General features: G+C 42.2%; 1 protein-coding gene across 6 annotated transcripts in view; it reads right to left on the bottom strand.

The window, feature by feature from the left end:
* LOC106592614 (sialoadhesin) overlaps positions 1-15,906 on the bottom strand; it is a 157,167-nt gene that overhangs the window by 107,746 nt on the left and 33,515 nt on the right. The window contains exon 16 of one of the 6 annotated variants that reach the window (XR_006762272.1): positions 14,962-15,826. The exons of the other annotated variants lie outside the window; for them this stretch is intronic. The gene's annotated coding sequence lies outside the window, so the exon portion shown is untranslated. Of the gene's footprint in view, positions 1-14,961; positions 15,827-15,906 lie in introns of those variants that run through there. 6 annotated transcript variants of the gene reach the window in all.

Here is a 15,906-nt window from a genome sequence, read left to right as displayed (position 1 = left end):
AAACGTTTTGCAACAGACCAAATGTTTTGCAAATGGTATTAATTCTTTGCCTATCAGCAGCACACCTGTAAGTAACATTTAAGCACACAAACACTGATTTCTGTAGTAGTGCAACATGCCACTATCATATGTGACGTATGTGGCAGGAACTCCAGACAATCACAGATTATAAATGGAAAACCAACCATGTCGCGGACAGCGGCGTCTTGCTACCTGATAAGCTAAACACCTTCTTCGCCCGCTTTGAGGATAACACAGTGCCGCCGACATGGGCCGCTCCCGTGGCCAACGTGAGTAAGACATTTAAGCGTGTTAACCCTAACAAGGCTGCCGGCCCAGACGGTATCCCTAACCGTGTCCTCAGAGCATGTGCAGATCAGCTGGCTGGAGTGTTTAAGGACATTTTCAATCTCTCCCTATCCCAGTCTGCTGTCCCCACTTGCTTTGAGATGTCCACCATTGTTCCTGTACCCAAGAAAGCAAAGGTAACTAAATTACTATCACCCCGAAGCACTCACTTCTGTCATCATGAAGTGCTTTGAGATGGACCTTACCCGACACCCTAGAATAACTGCAATTCGCATATCACACCAATAGATCCACGGATGATGCTATCGCCATCGCACTGCACACTGCCGTATACCATCTAGACAAGAGGAATATCTACTGTGTGGAATAATGCTGCTCATTGACTACAGCTCAGCCTTCAACACCATAGTACCCTCCAAGCTCATCATTAAGTTTTGGCCCCTGGGTCTGAACCCTGCCCTGTGCATCTGGGTCCAGGACTTTGACGGGCCGCCCCAGGTTTTAAATGTAGGAAACAACACCTCCACTACACTGATCCTAAACACAGGGGCCCCACAAGCATGCGTGCTCAGCCTCCTCCTGTACTCCCTGTTCAACCATGACTACGTGGCCACTCACACCTCCAACTCAATCATCAAGTTTGCAGACGACACACCAGTGGTTGGCCTGATTACCAACAATGACGAGACAGTCTACAGGGAGAAGGTGAGGGCCCTGGCACAGTGGTGCCAGGGAAATAACCTCTCCCTCAAAGTCAACTAAATTAAGGAGCTGATCATGGACTTCAGGAGACAGCAGACGGCGCACACCCCCATCCATATCGATAGGGCCACATTGGAGAAGGTGACAAGCTTCAAGTTCCTCGACTTACACATCACTGACAATCTGAAATGGTCCACCCACACAGACAGTTGGGAAGAAGGTGCTACAGTGCCTCTTCAACCTCAGGAGGCTGAAGAAATTCGGCTTGGCCTCAAAGACCCTCACAAACTTTTACAGATGCACCATTGAGAGCATCCTTTCGGGGTGCATCACCGCCTGGAATGACAACTGCACCGTCCGTAACCGCAGGTCTCTCCAGAGGGTGGTGCAATAAGCTTTACACGTCACCGGGAGCACACTGCATGCCCTTCAGGACATCTACAGCACTCAGTGTCACAGAAAGGCCAAGAAGATTATCAAAGACCTCAGCCACCCGAGCAATGGCCTGTTCACCCCGCTATCATCCAGAAGGCGAGGTCATTACAGGTGCATCAAAGCTGCGACCGAGAGACTGAAAAACAGCTTCTATCTCAAAGCCATTAGACTGTTAAATAGCCATCACTAGCCAGCTACCACCCGATTACTCAATCCTGCACCTTAGAGGCTGCTGCCTTATGTTAATAGACACGGAACACTGGTCACTTTGAAAATGTATACATACTATTTTAGCCATTTCATATGTATATACTGTGTTCTAGTCAAGTCCACCCTATTCAACTAGTGCTGTACATATACTATTCTATATATTTATACTAGGGATGCACAATATATCGGTGAACATATCGGAATCGGACGATATTAGCTAAAAATGCCAACATCGGTATTGGCCTGATGTCTAGTTTAACATCGATGTGCAAAACCGATGACAAAGCTGATGTGCATAACTATATAACGTAGGTACATGACGTAATGACGCCACGTAAAATTTGGCACTACACATGCAACACAGCATTCCTAACCTAGCCCAAAATGTCTGCTGTGTGGATTGAGCTGTCAACAAGTTGAGCAGTCAACAAGTCGAGCAGTCATTTAAAAGAGTAAGAACATTTCAGCGACACAACTCAAAGGCGAAATCCATTAAAGCCAAGATAACGGAGTTCATTACCCTTGACAATCAACCATTCTCTGTCGTGGGTGATGTTGGCTTTTGCCGACTGGTTGAGCACCGGTACACACTACCAAGTGCGCTATTTTTCAGATGTTGCCCTACCGAGTTACACAGTAATAGCATCACTGCTATTAGCTTCACGTCATACATACTATGGAATGCCATCTGGGTATTTGCATGTCATAAAAGATACCGTAGCACTGTCAGGGCTGTACAAAAAAGTCGGCAAACAAGCAAACACTGGCCACGAACGATGTGTTTACAATAGCGTATTGGTAATAAAGCATCATTTGTTCGACCGCAACTTCTGGGGTAGCTAGCTTTAGCTTGGTACCTAGCTAGCACCAATACAACCAGCCTGAAAACAATGACCAGTAGAAACTGCAGTCATTTTCATTATTCTTAGCAATGATTTAGGAATCCTTGTGAGTAAGTTTTAGCTAGGTTGCCACTTGTTCGCCTACTGAAATTGAACTTCAGTTCATGAAAATAAATAGCTAGCCAGGTACTTAACCCTGTTGCCAAAGCTAATGTTACAAGCAGCCAGCTAGCTTCATCTGGCTAGTGAGGCTCAACCGGACCGGCTTATGTGTTGTGAAACTAGCCACAAAAAGGATTAGGCACAATAGTGAAATTTGCAGTTTGCCTTCAAAATAAATGTATGTCATTGACAGTGATGCAAATTAATACAAATAGTATTATTTTGAAGGCTAACTGCAAAGTCGACTATTGTGACTAATCCTTATTGTGGCTAGCTTCACATAGATGGGGCTGAACACCATTAATCAAATAAGAACTGTCTTATAAATTAGGGTTATTTTAGATGATGACACCTAGCTATATAGTTAGCTAGCAAAGACACAAATGGTGTTCCATAGAAATCCTGGTTGAGAAAGAAACGACTGAACAAATTAACTATGAAACAGTACAGCCAGTAAGTGAAAGAAATAGGTTTTGTTATGTTTTACTGGTAATGGGGACATACGTAAATGACAACAAAATAACTTTTTGGTTTGTGTGTGTGTGTGTGTGTGTGTGTGTGTGTTTTAACTAGGCGAGTCAGATAAGAACAAATTCTTATTTACAATGACGGCCTACCCGGACGACGCTGGGCCAATTGTGCGCCACCCTATGGGACTTCTCGTTCAGGACAGGAAGTGCCAGTCAAATCGCAAGAATGCCAAGCACCACAGCAGACATGGTTTTCCACAGGAGAAACAGAGGGAGAGAGAAAGAGAGGAATAGAAAGGGAGGGAGGGAGAAAGGGGGAGTGTATGTGAGAAACAGAGGATAAAGCGAGAGAGAGAGACACAGACAGGCAAACTTGATGTGAGAAAATCATAGCAGGGCAAAAAAAGATCAAAACATCGACAAGAACATAAGCTAACCCCTTTACTACACCTGACAACAGACTGATGACCTCACCACACCTACAGGTGCTCACACTTTGACTCAATGGGGCTTTCCTATGGAGTGCAGATACATCATGAATGGGGCTTTCCTATGGAGTGAAGATACATCATGAATGGGGCTTTCCTATGGAGTGCAGAGGCCAGAACGCTTCCAACTCGTCAGGAGTAGCGCGATGAGCCGGAAGAGCCGTCTTGATTTCCTCCTTCCTGACTGCTGCTGCGCTCTTAAAGTGGCAGTGCACGGTGAAGACTCCATGCAGGATTTCGCTACAAGTGTTTGTGTGCTTATTCTATCTGATGTACTGTCAGTTTGTAATGTTGTTATTAGCCCAACATTATTGAGGACATTATTATTAGGATGGTGCAGTAATGTTGAGATGCCAGTAGGGAGAGCTCTAGTCTAGAATACTGGAGCCTTCAGTAGCACTTTGATACAGCTGATGAGGAGTGTAAATTGAATGGGTTAGTAGAATAGAATGAATGACATCATGGAACTGACCAAATGTAAATGAAACGTTGACCTGTTCCATGTAGAACTCAGAGGGACAAGACAACACATTCTAAGATATTATAAACATTCCATATAGTAGGCTATAGTAAACATGATTCTGTATTTAGTCAATAGAATACATTGGAAATGGGTCACATTTAAAAAATGTAAGCCCACTCCTCAAATGAAGAAATACAACTAGATATGCAGTCTGTTGTGTATTTTCTATTGAAATAAAACCTCCCCTTTATAATGTGCTGGTCTGGTCCTCATGCATGTTAATGACTTAAAGAGGAAGGAAGTTCTGCATCAGATACTTGTGTCTTAACTACTTTAAATATGTATCAACCACAGAACACACACTTACTGTCAGTTTTCATGCACAGCCAGTAAGTTGACTCATTGTACAAGACCTCTCCCCTTCACTTCACTCTGTAAGTACACTTGACAATATCTTGAAATATAGTTTTTGGTTATTTCTATTTAGTCATAAGTAATGTACTTGAGGGTAATGTATAGTTTACTTCTTGTAATGTTTTGAGCTGTGTTTTGGTTGTTACATCAGGGCCAGTATTCAACAAGTGTGCCCCCCAGTGTTGATCTAGGATCAGGGCCCCCAGTCCATTCAATTATTATATAAAAGGTGTGTGTGTGTGTGTGTGTGTGTGTGTGTGTGTGTGTGTGTGTGTGTGTGTGTGTGTGTGTGTGTGTGTGTGTGTGTGTGTGTGTGTGTGTGTGTGTGTGTGTGTGTGCTCACAGCTTGGGGATAGGAGCTATCATTGAACCTGGTGGTCAGTCTTTAGGCTGCTGTACAGCTTGACGGACCGTAGAAGAGTTGAACATTTATCCTCCTATATTTGGGGTTCTGAGAATGAACACCTTCAGAACAATCAATGTAGAAATATGTGTTTACAGGACTACACATCTGTTCAATTGTAACGGGTGTCGTAAGGATTGGACCAAGGTGCAGCGGGAAAGTGTATACTCATCTTCTTATTTATTAATAAAGGAGGAAAAAACAAAAGAAACACGTGTACAAACACAACGAACGACACTAAACAGTCCTGTCATGTGAACAGACACAAAACAGGAGATAACTACCCACAAACCCCCATAGCACAAACACCCCTATACATAGGACCTTCAATCAGAGGCAACAAAGAACAGCTGCCTCCAATTGAAGGTCAAACCAATTAACCTAACATAGAAATAGATAGACTAGACTGAACATAGAAATACACTAACATAGAACATAGACCAAAACCCCGGAACACTCTTAACAAACACCCCTCTTACTTAAACACATAGCCCAACAAACCCCGAACCACATAAAACAAACATCTGCGACGTCCTGACCAAACTACAATAACAAATAACCCCTTTACTGGTCAGAACGTGACATCAATAAGTTGTTGTTGTTGTTGTTGATGATGATGACTTTATTGTATCCATTAGGAAGTAATTTTTGCATCATACATCATGTCATCTTAAAAACTACAAAGCTGAGGGGATAGTCACTTCCTGGTTACTTTCACAGCATATGATTTAAACATTGTTGATTTTTTTTTTCTATTTATATTTGGAGGTGGGGTGCCCTGATTGGCCTCACACGTTAGTCAGTATGTGTTACAACTGTGCTGGCATGTGTGTTTTTATTTTGTTTGCCTCTTCTTGGGAAAATGTTGTGGGCGCTCGTGGTGGGGCGCTCGTGGTGGGCGCCCATGTCTTTTTGGTTCCAGTTGTTGATACTAGTCAATTTTCAATGGACACCCCCATGAGTGTCTTTCAGAACCCATCCTAAAAACCCACTGATCTCATTTTTGTCTTTGTCAGTGACTCTTTTATTAATTCCCCCTTTTGTTTGGGTGACATTTTAGGTTATCTTGCTGGGGAACGTAACAGCATAAGTGTATACAGTAGATATTGTAATTAAATAATTTTATAAAGGTGTTATATTGTCTTGTATTTCAGGTCAGAACTGTTTGAGTGTGACTTACACCCATCAGAGTATCTGTGTCTTGAAGGGGTCAACAGTGGACATATCCTGCTCTTACACATATCCCAGGTATCATGAGATCAAAAAAGCTTTCTGGTTTACTAAATGGGAGTCTGGTATGGATGCTGAAGATCTGAGCTCAGTGCCAGGGTATGAGGGTCATATAGAGTACCTTGGGGATAAGGAGAGTGACTGTACCCTGAGAATCACAGACCTGAGATTGAGTGACTCTGCTGGGTACATGTTCAGATTCATAACATCTGGAGGAAAGTTTTCTGGCTCACCTGTCTCCCTGACTGTCACAGGTAATCTGTCACTCATCTAACATATATGACACATATCTAGATAGCTGTAATGTGAGTGTGGTTATGTATGTATGCTAATGCATATGATGTGTGTGCTTCAGTGTCTGCTGTGAATTTAGCTGTGCTTTTGTATGTATGCTAATGAGAATGTTGAGTTTTAATCTGTTTAAATTGATTCTATTGAACCCAGGACAGTGGGAAATGATTACAGAGTTGACTGTCCTGACTAAATAAATCAAATGAATGACAGTAATTAACTTATTAAAGGGCAGTCATACAGACCCTGCAGCATTATGTAACAGGGAAAAAACAAATCTAGTACTTCACATAAGAGGACATATATAGGAGGAGAATAATGATTTGTTTCCTTTAACTCTAGATGTTGTGTTGGAGATGGATCCTACATCTGTGTCAGAGAGGGAGAGAGTCACACTGACATGTAGAACCAAATGTACACTGGACCCCATCACAGTCTACAGTTGGTATAAAAATGGACAGCCTATTCCAAACAGCAACACCTACTCAAACAGCAACACGAAACAGCAACAAAGTGTGAACAAACCCTACTGTCAGGGTGAACCAATAGGTTTTGCTCTTAATGTAATGTGCTTGTGATGTCTAACTGTGTTCCAGTGGAGTGTGACCTACACCAAGAATAGTATCTGTACCTTGAAGGGGTCAACAGTGGATCTGTCCTGCTCTTACATATATCCCAGTGGATATACATCGATCTCATCGATTACTAGCAACATTGTTGCAAGCTTTTGTCAAATGAACAACCAAGGATTGTGTCAGACGGAGAAATGCACGTTCAAGCCTGGACACAACAGCTAAGCCCATCTCACTTTCTATCTCCTTCTTCAGTGTTTACAGTGAAATATGTTCTCTCTTTCTGCTGCGCTCTCTTTTCATGTTCAGTGCCTTCAGTGAACTAAAAATGCACTTTAGGACTGTTTGACATTTTACTTAAAGGGAGGTTGCGTGAGTATATTGTTTTTTGAACTTGATTGATTTTGTGAGGGACAACTGACATTTTGACATTTCAAGGACTTTTGTTGTCTATGAACACACCCACACACACCCATTCATACCCCCTCCCTCCTCCACTTGGAGGTAATACAGACTATTCCAAATTCTCTATGTTTTATGACTGGGTTCTTTCTTGTCCATTGTTTCTAGGAAGTTGCCTTTGAATTGCTTTGACATTCATTTTTTGTGAGGTATTATTGGTTGGGTTACCCCCGTGCTGTGACGTGTGTGTGTGTTTTTATATGGTGTCTTTTCCTCCACTGGCTATCTGGCCAACAGGCTACCCTATAGGCAGTATCTTCTGCTGATGTCTGGTAGTGGTTCTCTATCTATCCTACTCTTTCCAGTTCTGCAGATTAATACCTGTCTGGTAGTGGTTCTCCATCTATCCTACTCTTTCCAGTTCAGCAGGTTAATACCTGTCTGGTAGTGGTTCTCTATCTATCCTACTCTTTCCAGTTCAGCAGGGTTAATACCTGTCTGGTAGTGGTTCTCTATCTATCCTACTCTTTCCAGTTCAGCAGGGTTAATACCTGTCTGGTAGTGGTTCTCTATCTATCCTACTCTTTCCATTTCAGCAGGGTTAATACCTGTCTGGTAGTGGTTCTCTATCTATCCTACTCTTTCCAGTTCAGCATGGTTAATACCTGTCTGGTAGTGGTTCTCTATCTATCCTACTCTTTCCAGTTCAGCAGGGTTAATACCTGTCTGGTGACTGAACATGACCTTTTATCTTTACCTCTCTCTAACAATACCACTACAAGCTGATGTCTGTATTGGTACAACATGGCAATGTCATATTCTGTTACACTGTCTCTGTCTCAAACGGCACCCTAATCCCTATATAGTGCAATACTTTTGACCAGAGCTGTGTGTGTGTGTGTTTCAGGGGATGACTGATATCATGCTCTCCATCTATGATACAGTATGATGGGAATGTGTTTGCCATCAGCATACCACCCTGCATCCCACTGCTGGCTTGATTCTAAGCAGGGTTGGTCACTGGATGGGAGACCAGATGCTGCTGGAAGTGGTGTTGGAGGGCCAGTAGGAGGCACTCTTTCCTCTGGTCTAAACAAAATACCCCAGGCCAGTGATTGGGGACATTGCCCTGTGTTGGGTGCCCTCTTTTGGATGGGATGTTAAACGGGTTTCCTGACTCTGAGGTCATTAAAGATCCCATGTCACTTATCGTAAGAGTAGGGGTGTTAACCCTGGTGTCCTGGCTAAATTTCCAATCTTGCCCTCATACCATCATGGTCACCTAATCATCCCCAGCTTCCAATTGTCTGATTCTCCCTGTTACTATTCCCAAGGTCGTTGCTGTAGATGAGAATGTATTCTCAGTCAACTTACTTGGTTAAATAATATAAAAAACGTACCCCTGTATGCAGAACAATTTACCCATGGAGCATGTCGACAACTTATTCCAGGTAACAGAACTAACCACAGGTCTGAATACTTATGTAAATTTGATATTTCAGTATTTTTTTACATGTTTGCAAACATTTTTAAACCTGTTTTTGCTTTGTCATTAATGGGTATTGTGTGTAGATTCAGGGGAAAATAAACATTTTCATCCATTTTAGAATAAGGCTGTAACTTAACAAGATGTGTAAAAAGTCAAGGGGTCTGAATACTTTCTGAATCAACTGTGGCCCTTGATTCAATCCTAATGTGCTTGTAGACAATACGTTTATTTAAAGGCAAAGTTCCTGCGTTAGTGGAGATCACATTCAAGGTAAACACAGCAGATGTCGGCTCAATTGTAAATGACCTTTTTAATGCTTTAGCACGGTTTCTAATTGGATCCAGGCCCCAGGGTTAGATACGTCTACATCCTGTGGTTTCTAATTGGATCCAGGCCCCAGGGTTAGATACGTCTACATCCTGTGGTTTCTAATTGGATCCAGGCCCCAGGGTTAGATACGTCTACATCCTGTGTTTTCTAATTGGATCCAGGCCCCAGGGTTAGATACGTCTACATCCTGTGGTTTCTAATTGGATCCAGGCCCAAGGGTTAGATACGTCTACATCCTGTGGTTTCTAATTGGATCCAGGCCCCAGGGTTAGATACGTCTACATCCTGTGGTTTCTAATTGGATCCAGGCCCTAGGGTTAGATACGTCTACATCCTGTGTTTTCCAAAGTGTTTTAAAAGGATCCCGGGGACATAACCTTCTCCTTATTGGTGCACTCAGACCTTATGAACAACCAGGACCAAAAAGGTCAAATAGGTTGTGCTTATATTTGTCCTGTTTCAGATGTAAGTGTGTAACCTGTACATTGTGTGTGTGGTGTGAAATGGAAATGTGTTTTTTGCATATCCCACTCCTCCTGAGACACCTCGGGAGGAGAAAGGGTTGCATATTCAGCTGTTTCTCTGTTAGAAAATGGACAAGAACAAAGATGGTGTGGTCACCATTGAGGAATTTCTGGACAGGGTGCCCTTATTTAGCCCACAGCCAATTTAGCCCATAAGCCAATTTGTATATTGCTGATTCATTATGGAAACTAGAGTTCGTGCAGATAACCAAGACTTTTATGACGTTCAGATGAGACTGAATGAGGTCAAGAATAATGGATGACTGAAATGTAAGATATTTTTAGATCTGTAAGAGTTAATTCGGAAGACGGAACTCCTTTAAATAAGCTTCTCTATGGTGCCCCAGGTTATTACTGAGTTAATTGTTACATGATTTAATTCAATCACGTAATCAATTAAACGTTAGGTAATCGATTTGTTAAAATAGCATGTCATCACATTAATGACAGTCAGATACTACAAAGTGATAAGAAACATTGCGTCAGAACATTGTGGCAAAATATTACCATAACTTTGTCATAAAACCAATAATAAATGTATATGAACATACCAAGTAAACATATATTATGTATCATCTAACATTACTGTATACTGTAATAGAATAGTACTGTATAATGTAATAGAATAGTACAGGACTGTAGAATGTAATAGAATTGAAACAGTACTATATACTGTAATAGAATAGAAACAGGACTGTAGAATGTAACAGAATAGTACATGACTGTATACTGTAATAGTACAGTACTGTATACTGTAATAGTACAGGACTGTATACTGTAATAGTACAGGACTGTATACATTTACATTTTTACATTTAAGTCATTTAGCAGACGCTCTTATCCAGAGCGACTTACAAATTGGTGCATTCACCTTATAATATCCAGTGGAACAACCACTTTACAATAGTGCATCTAAATCTTTTAAGGGGGGGGTTAGAAGGATTACTTTATCCTATCCCAGGTATTCCTTGAAGAGGTGGGGTTTCAGGTGTCTCCGGAAGGTGGTGATTGACTCCGCTGTCCTGGCGTCGTGAGGGAGCTTGTTCCACCATTGGGGTGCCAGAGCAGCGAACAGTTTTGACTGGGCTGAGCGGGAACTGTGCTTCCTCAGAAGTAGGGAGGCGAGCAGGCCAGAGGTGGATGAACGGAGTGCCCTTGTTTGGGTGTAGGGCCTGATCAGAGCCTGAAGGTACGGAGGTGCCGTTCCCCTCACAGCTCTGTAGGCAAGCACCATGGTCTTGTAGCGGATGCGAGCTTCGACCGGAAGCCAGTGGAGAGAGCGGAGGAGCGGGGTGACGTGAGAGAACTTGGGAAGGTTGAACACCAGACGGGCTGCGGCGTTCTGGATGAGTTGTAGGGGTTTAATGGCACAGGCAGGGAGCCCAGCCAACAGCGAGTTGCAATAATCCAGACGGGAGATGATAAGTGCCTGGATTAGGACCTGCGCCGCTTCCTGTGTGAGGCAGGGTCGTACTCTGCGAATGTTGTAGAGCATGAACCTACAGGATCGGGTCACCGCCTTGATGTTGGTGGAGAACGACAGGGTGTTGTCCAGGGTCACGCCAAGGCTCTTAGCACTCTGGGAGGAGGACACAAGGGAGTTGTCAACCGTGATGGCGAGATCATGGAACGGGCAGTCCTTCCCCGGGAGGAAGAGCAGCTCCGTCTTGCCGAGGTTCAGCTTGAGGTGGTGATCCGTCATCCACACTGATATGTCTGCCAGACATGCAGAGATGCGATTCGCCACCTGGTTGTCAGAAGGGGGAAAGGAGAAGATTAATTGTGTGTCATCTGCATAGCAATGATATGAGAGACCATGTGAGGATATGACAGAGCCAAGTGACTTGGTGTATAGCGAGAATAGGAGTGGGCCAAGAACAGAGCCCTGGGGGACACCAGTGGTGAGAGCACGTGGTGCGGAGACAGATTCTCGCCACGCCACCTGGTAGGAGCGACCTGTCAGGTAGGACGCAATCCAAGCGTGGGCGGCGCCGGAGATGCCCAGCTCGGAGAGGGTGGAGAGGAGGATCTGATGGTTCACGGTATCAAAGGCAGCAGATAGGTCTAGAAGGATGAGAGCAGAGGAGAGAGAGTTAGCTTTAGCAGTGCGGAGAGCCTCCGTGACACAGAGAAGAGCAGTCTCAGTTGAATGCCCAGTCTTGAAACCTGACTGATTAGGATCAAGAAGGTAATTCTGAGAGAGATAGCAAGAGAGCTGGCCAAGGACGGCGCGTTCAAGAGTTTTGGAGAGAAAGGAAAGAAGGGATACTGGTCTGTAGTTGTTGACATCGGAGGGATCGAGTGTAGGTTTTTTCAGAAGGGGTGCAACTCTCGCTCTCTTGAAGACGGAAGGGACGTAGCCAGCGGTCAAGGATGAGTTGATGAGCGAGGTGAGGTAGGGGAGAAGGTCTCCGGAAATGGTCTGGAGAAGAGAGGAGGGGATAGGGTCAAGTGGGCAGGTTGTTGGGCGGCCGGCCGTCACAAGACGCGAGATTTCATCTGGAGAGAGAGGGGAGAAAGAGGTCAAAGCACAGGGTAGGGCAGTGTGAGCAGGACCAGCAGTGTCGTTTGACTTAGCAAACGAGGATCGGATGTCGTCAACCTTCTTTTCAAAATGGTTGACGAAGTCATCCGCAGAGAGGGAGGAGGGGGGGAGGGGGAGGAGGATTCAGGAGGGAGGAGAAGGTAGCAAAGAGCTTCCTAGGGTTAGAGGCAGATGCTTGGTATACTGTAATAGTATACTGTAGTAGTACAGGACTGTATACTTTAATAGTACAGGACTGTATACTGTGGCAGAATAGAATAGTACAGTACTGTATAATGTAACAGAATAGAATAGTACAGGACTGTATAATGTAATAGAATAGAAACAGGACTGTAGAATGTAATAGAATAGAAACAGGACTGTATACTGTAATAGAATAGTACAGTACTGTAGAATGTATTAGTACTGTACACTGTAATAGAATAGAAACAGGACTGTAGAATGTAACAGAATAGTACAGGACTGTATACTGTAATAGAATAGTACTGTATACTGTAATAGAATAGTACTGTATACTGTAATAGAATAGTACTGTATACTGTAATAGTACAGGACAGTATACTGTAATAGTACAGGACTGTATACTGTAATAGTACAGGACTGTATACTGTAATAGTACATGACTGTATACTGTAATAGTACAGGACTGTATACTGTAATAGTACAGGACTGTATACTAATAGTACAGGACTGTATACTGTAACAGAATAGAATAGTACAGTACTGTATAATGTAACAGAATAGAATAGTACAGGACTGTATAATGTAATAGAATAGAAACAGGACTGTAGAATGTAATAGAATAGAAACAGGACTGTATACTGTAATAGAATAGTACAGTACTGTAGAATGTATTAGTACTGTACACTGTAATAGTACAGTACTGTATAATGTAATAGAACAGTACAGTACTGTAGATTGTAATATAATTGAAACAGTACTGTATACTGTAATATAAAGTACAGTGCTGTAGAATGTAATAGTACAGTAGAATGTAATAGTACAGTAGAATGTAATAGAATAGTACTGTAATAGAATAGTACAGTATACAACAATAGAATAGTACTGTAGAATGTAACATAAGAGTACTGTACAGGACTGTAGAAAGTAACAGAATAGTACAGGACTGTAGAATGTAACAGAATAGTACAGGACTGTAGAATGTAACAGAATAGTACAGTACTCTAGAATGTAACAGAATTGTACAGTACTGTAGAATAGAAGTATTGTTCCTGTGAGCGAACATCAAGAAGTAATTAAAACATATATTTATGTTCTCAGCCTTCATATAAAATATAACTGTACATCGAGGCTATTTCAGAAATACAAAGCAACGTTATTGTGTTCAGATTCTGTTCCATGTTACTTAAAAACCTGTTGGGGCTAGGGGGGCAGTATTTGCACGGCCGGATAAAAAAACGTACCCGATTTAAACTGGTTACTACTCTTGCCCAGAAACGAGAATATGCATATAATTAGTAGATTTGGATAGAAAACACTCTAAAGTTTCTAAAACTGTTTAAATGGTGTCTGTGAGTGTAACAGAACTCATATGGCAGGCCAAAACGTGAGAAGATTCCATACAGGAAGTGCCCTGTCTGACAATTTCTTGTCCTTCTGTTGCATCTCTATCGAAAATACAGCATCTCTGCTGTAACGTGACATTTTCTAAGGCTTCCATTGACTCTCAGAAGGTGCCAGAAAGTGGAATGGTATGTCTCCTGTCTCTGGGCGAAGAACAGCAGGAGATTTTGTGAGTGGTCAGGCTGGAAACAGTGACACTGGAGATGCGCGTTCATGAGAATTCTCAATTTTTTTCTTTCAGCCTTTGAATGAATACAACGTCGCCCGGTTGGAATATTATCGCTATTTTATGAGAAAAATAGCATAAAAATTGATTTTAAACAGCGTTTGACATGCTTCGAAGTACGGTAATGGAATATTTTGAATTTTTTTGTCACGAAATGTGCTCGCGCGTCACCCTTCGGATAGAGACCTGAACGCACGAACAAAATGGAGCTATTTGAATATATCTATGGATTATTTGGAACCAAAACAACATTTGTTGTTGAAGAATAAGTCCTGGGAGTGCATTCTGATGAAGAACAGCAAAGGTAATCCAATTTTTCTTATAGTAATTCTGAGTTTAGTGAGCGCAAAACTTGGTGGGTGTCAAATTAGCTAGCCTGTGATGGCCGAGCTATCTACTCAGAATATTGCAAAATGTGCTTTAGCCGAAAAGCAATTTTAAAATCTGACACAGCGATTGCATTAAGGAGTTCTGTATCTATAATTCTTAAAATAATTGTTATGTATTTTGTGAACGTTAATCGTGAGTAATTTAGTAAATTCACCGGAAGTTTGCGGTGGGTATGCTAGTTCTCAACATCACATGCTAATGTAAAAATATGGTTTTTGATATAAATATGAACTTGATTGAACAAAACATGCATGTATTGTATAACATAATGTCCTAAGATTGTCATCTGATGAAGATCATCAAAGGTTAGTGCTGCATTTAGCTGTGGTTTTGGTTTTTGTGACATATATGCTTGCTTTGAAAATGGCTGTGATTATTTTTGGCAGGGTACTCTCCTGACATAATCTAATGTTTTGCTTTCGCTGTAAAGCCTTTTTGAAATCGGACAATGTGGTCAGATTAACGAGAGTCTTGTCTTTAAAATGGTGTAAAATAGTCATATATTTGAGAAATTTAAGTTATAGCATTTTTGAGGTATTTGTATTTCGCGCCACGCGATTCCACTGGCTGTTGACTAGCGTCCCACCTAGCCCAGGGAAGTTAAATAATGAAAGGAAAAATATTTAACATAAAAGTGATTTACAAGGTTCCCCATCTTATTCATCATAGTTTAAAAGGCAAAACTGACCCTAGATCAGCACTCCAACTAAGTGTGAATACAGTAGTCCTGTGGCTCAGTTGGTAGAACATGGTGTTTGGGTTCAATTCCCAATGGGGCCACCGGCATGAAAGATGTATCCACACATAATAAGTCACTTTAGATAAAAGTGTTTCTAAATGGCATATCATGATATATTATTATAATACTTAGTTGGACTAGACAGGTCCAGATATACAGGGTTTCTGTCAAACTTGTTGTGTTCAGGTCTTCTGGGTTTCCCTGTGGCTCACTTGGTAGAGCATAGTGTTTGCAACGCCAGCATGGTGTGTGCAACGCCAGGGTTGTGGGTTCGATTCCCACGGGGGGCCAGTACACACACAAAAAAAAAAAATGAAATGTTTGCATTCACTACTGTAAGTCGCTCTGGATAAGAGTGTCTGCTAAATGACTAAAATGTAAATGTTGTGTTCAGCTCTTCTGGGTTTGTTGTGTTCAGCTCTTCTGGGTTTGTTGTGTTCAGGTCTTCTTGGTTTGTTGTGTTAAGCTCTTCTTGGTTCTGGGTTTGTTGTGATCAGACCTTCTTGGTTCTGGGATTGTAATGTTCAGGTCTTCTCGGTTCTGGGTTAGTTGATTGTACTGTAGAGAACAGAGGAGTCCTCCTCAGCTGCTTGTGCTGCCGTGAGTCTGAAGAGAGAGAAACAGAAATGAAACAGAATCTGCTTCCCCAAAAAACCTTCATATACTCTTTATAGTGCCTTACTTTG

The sequence above is a fragment of the Salmo salar genome, chromosome ssa02, assembly GCF_905237065.1.
Source record: "Salmo salar chromosome ssa02, Ssal_v3.1, whole genome shotgun sequence".
NCBI lineage: Eukaryota > Metazoa > Chordata > Actinopteri > Salmoniformes > Salmonidae > Salmo > Salmo salar.
Note: the sequence above shows the minus strand (reverse complement) of the source record. Positions and strands in the feature narration are given on the sequence as shown.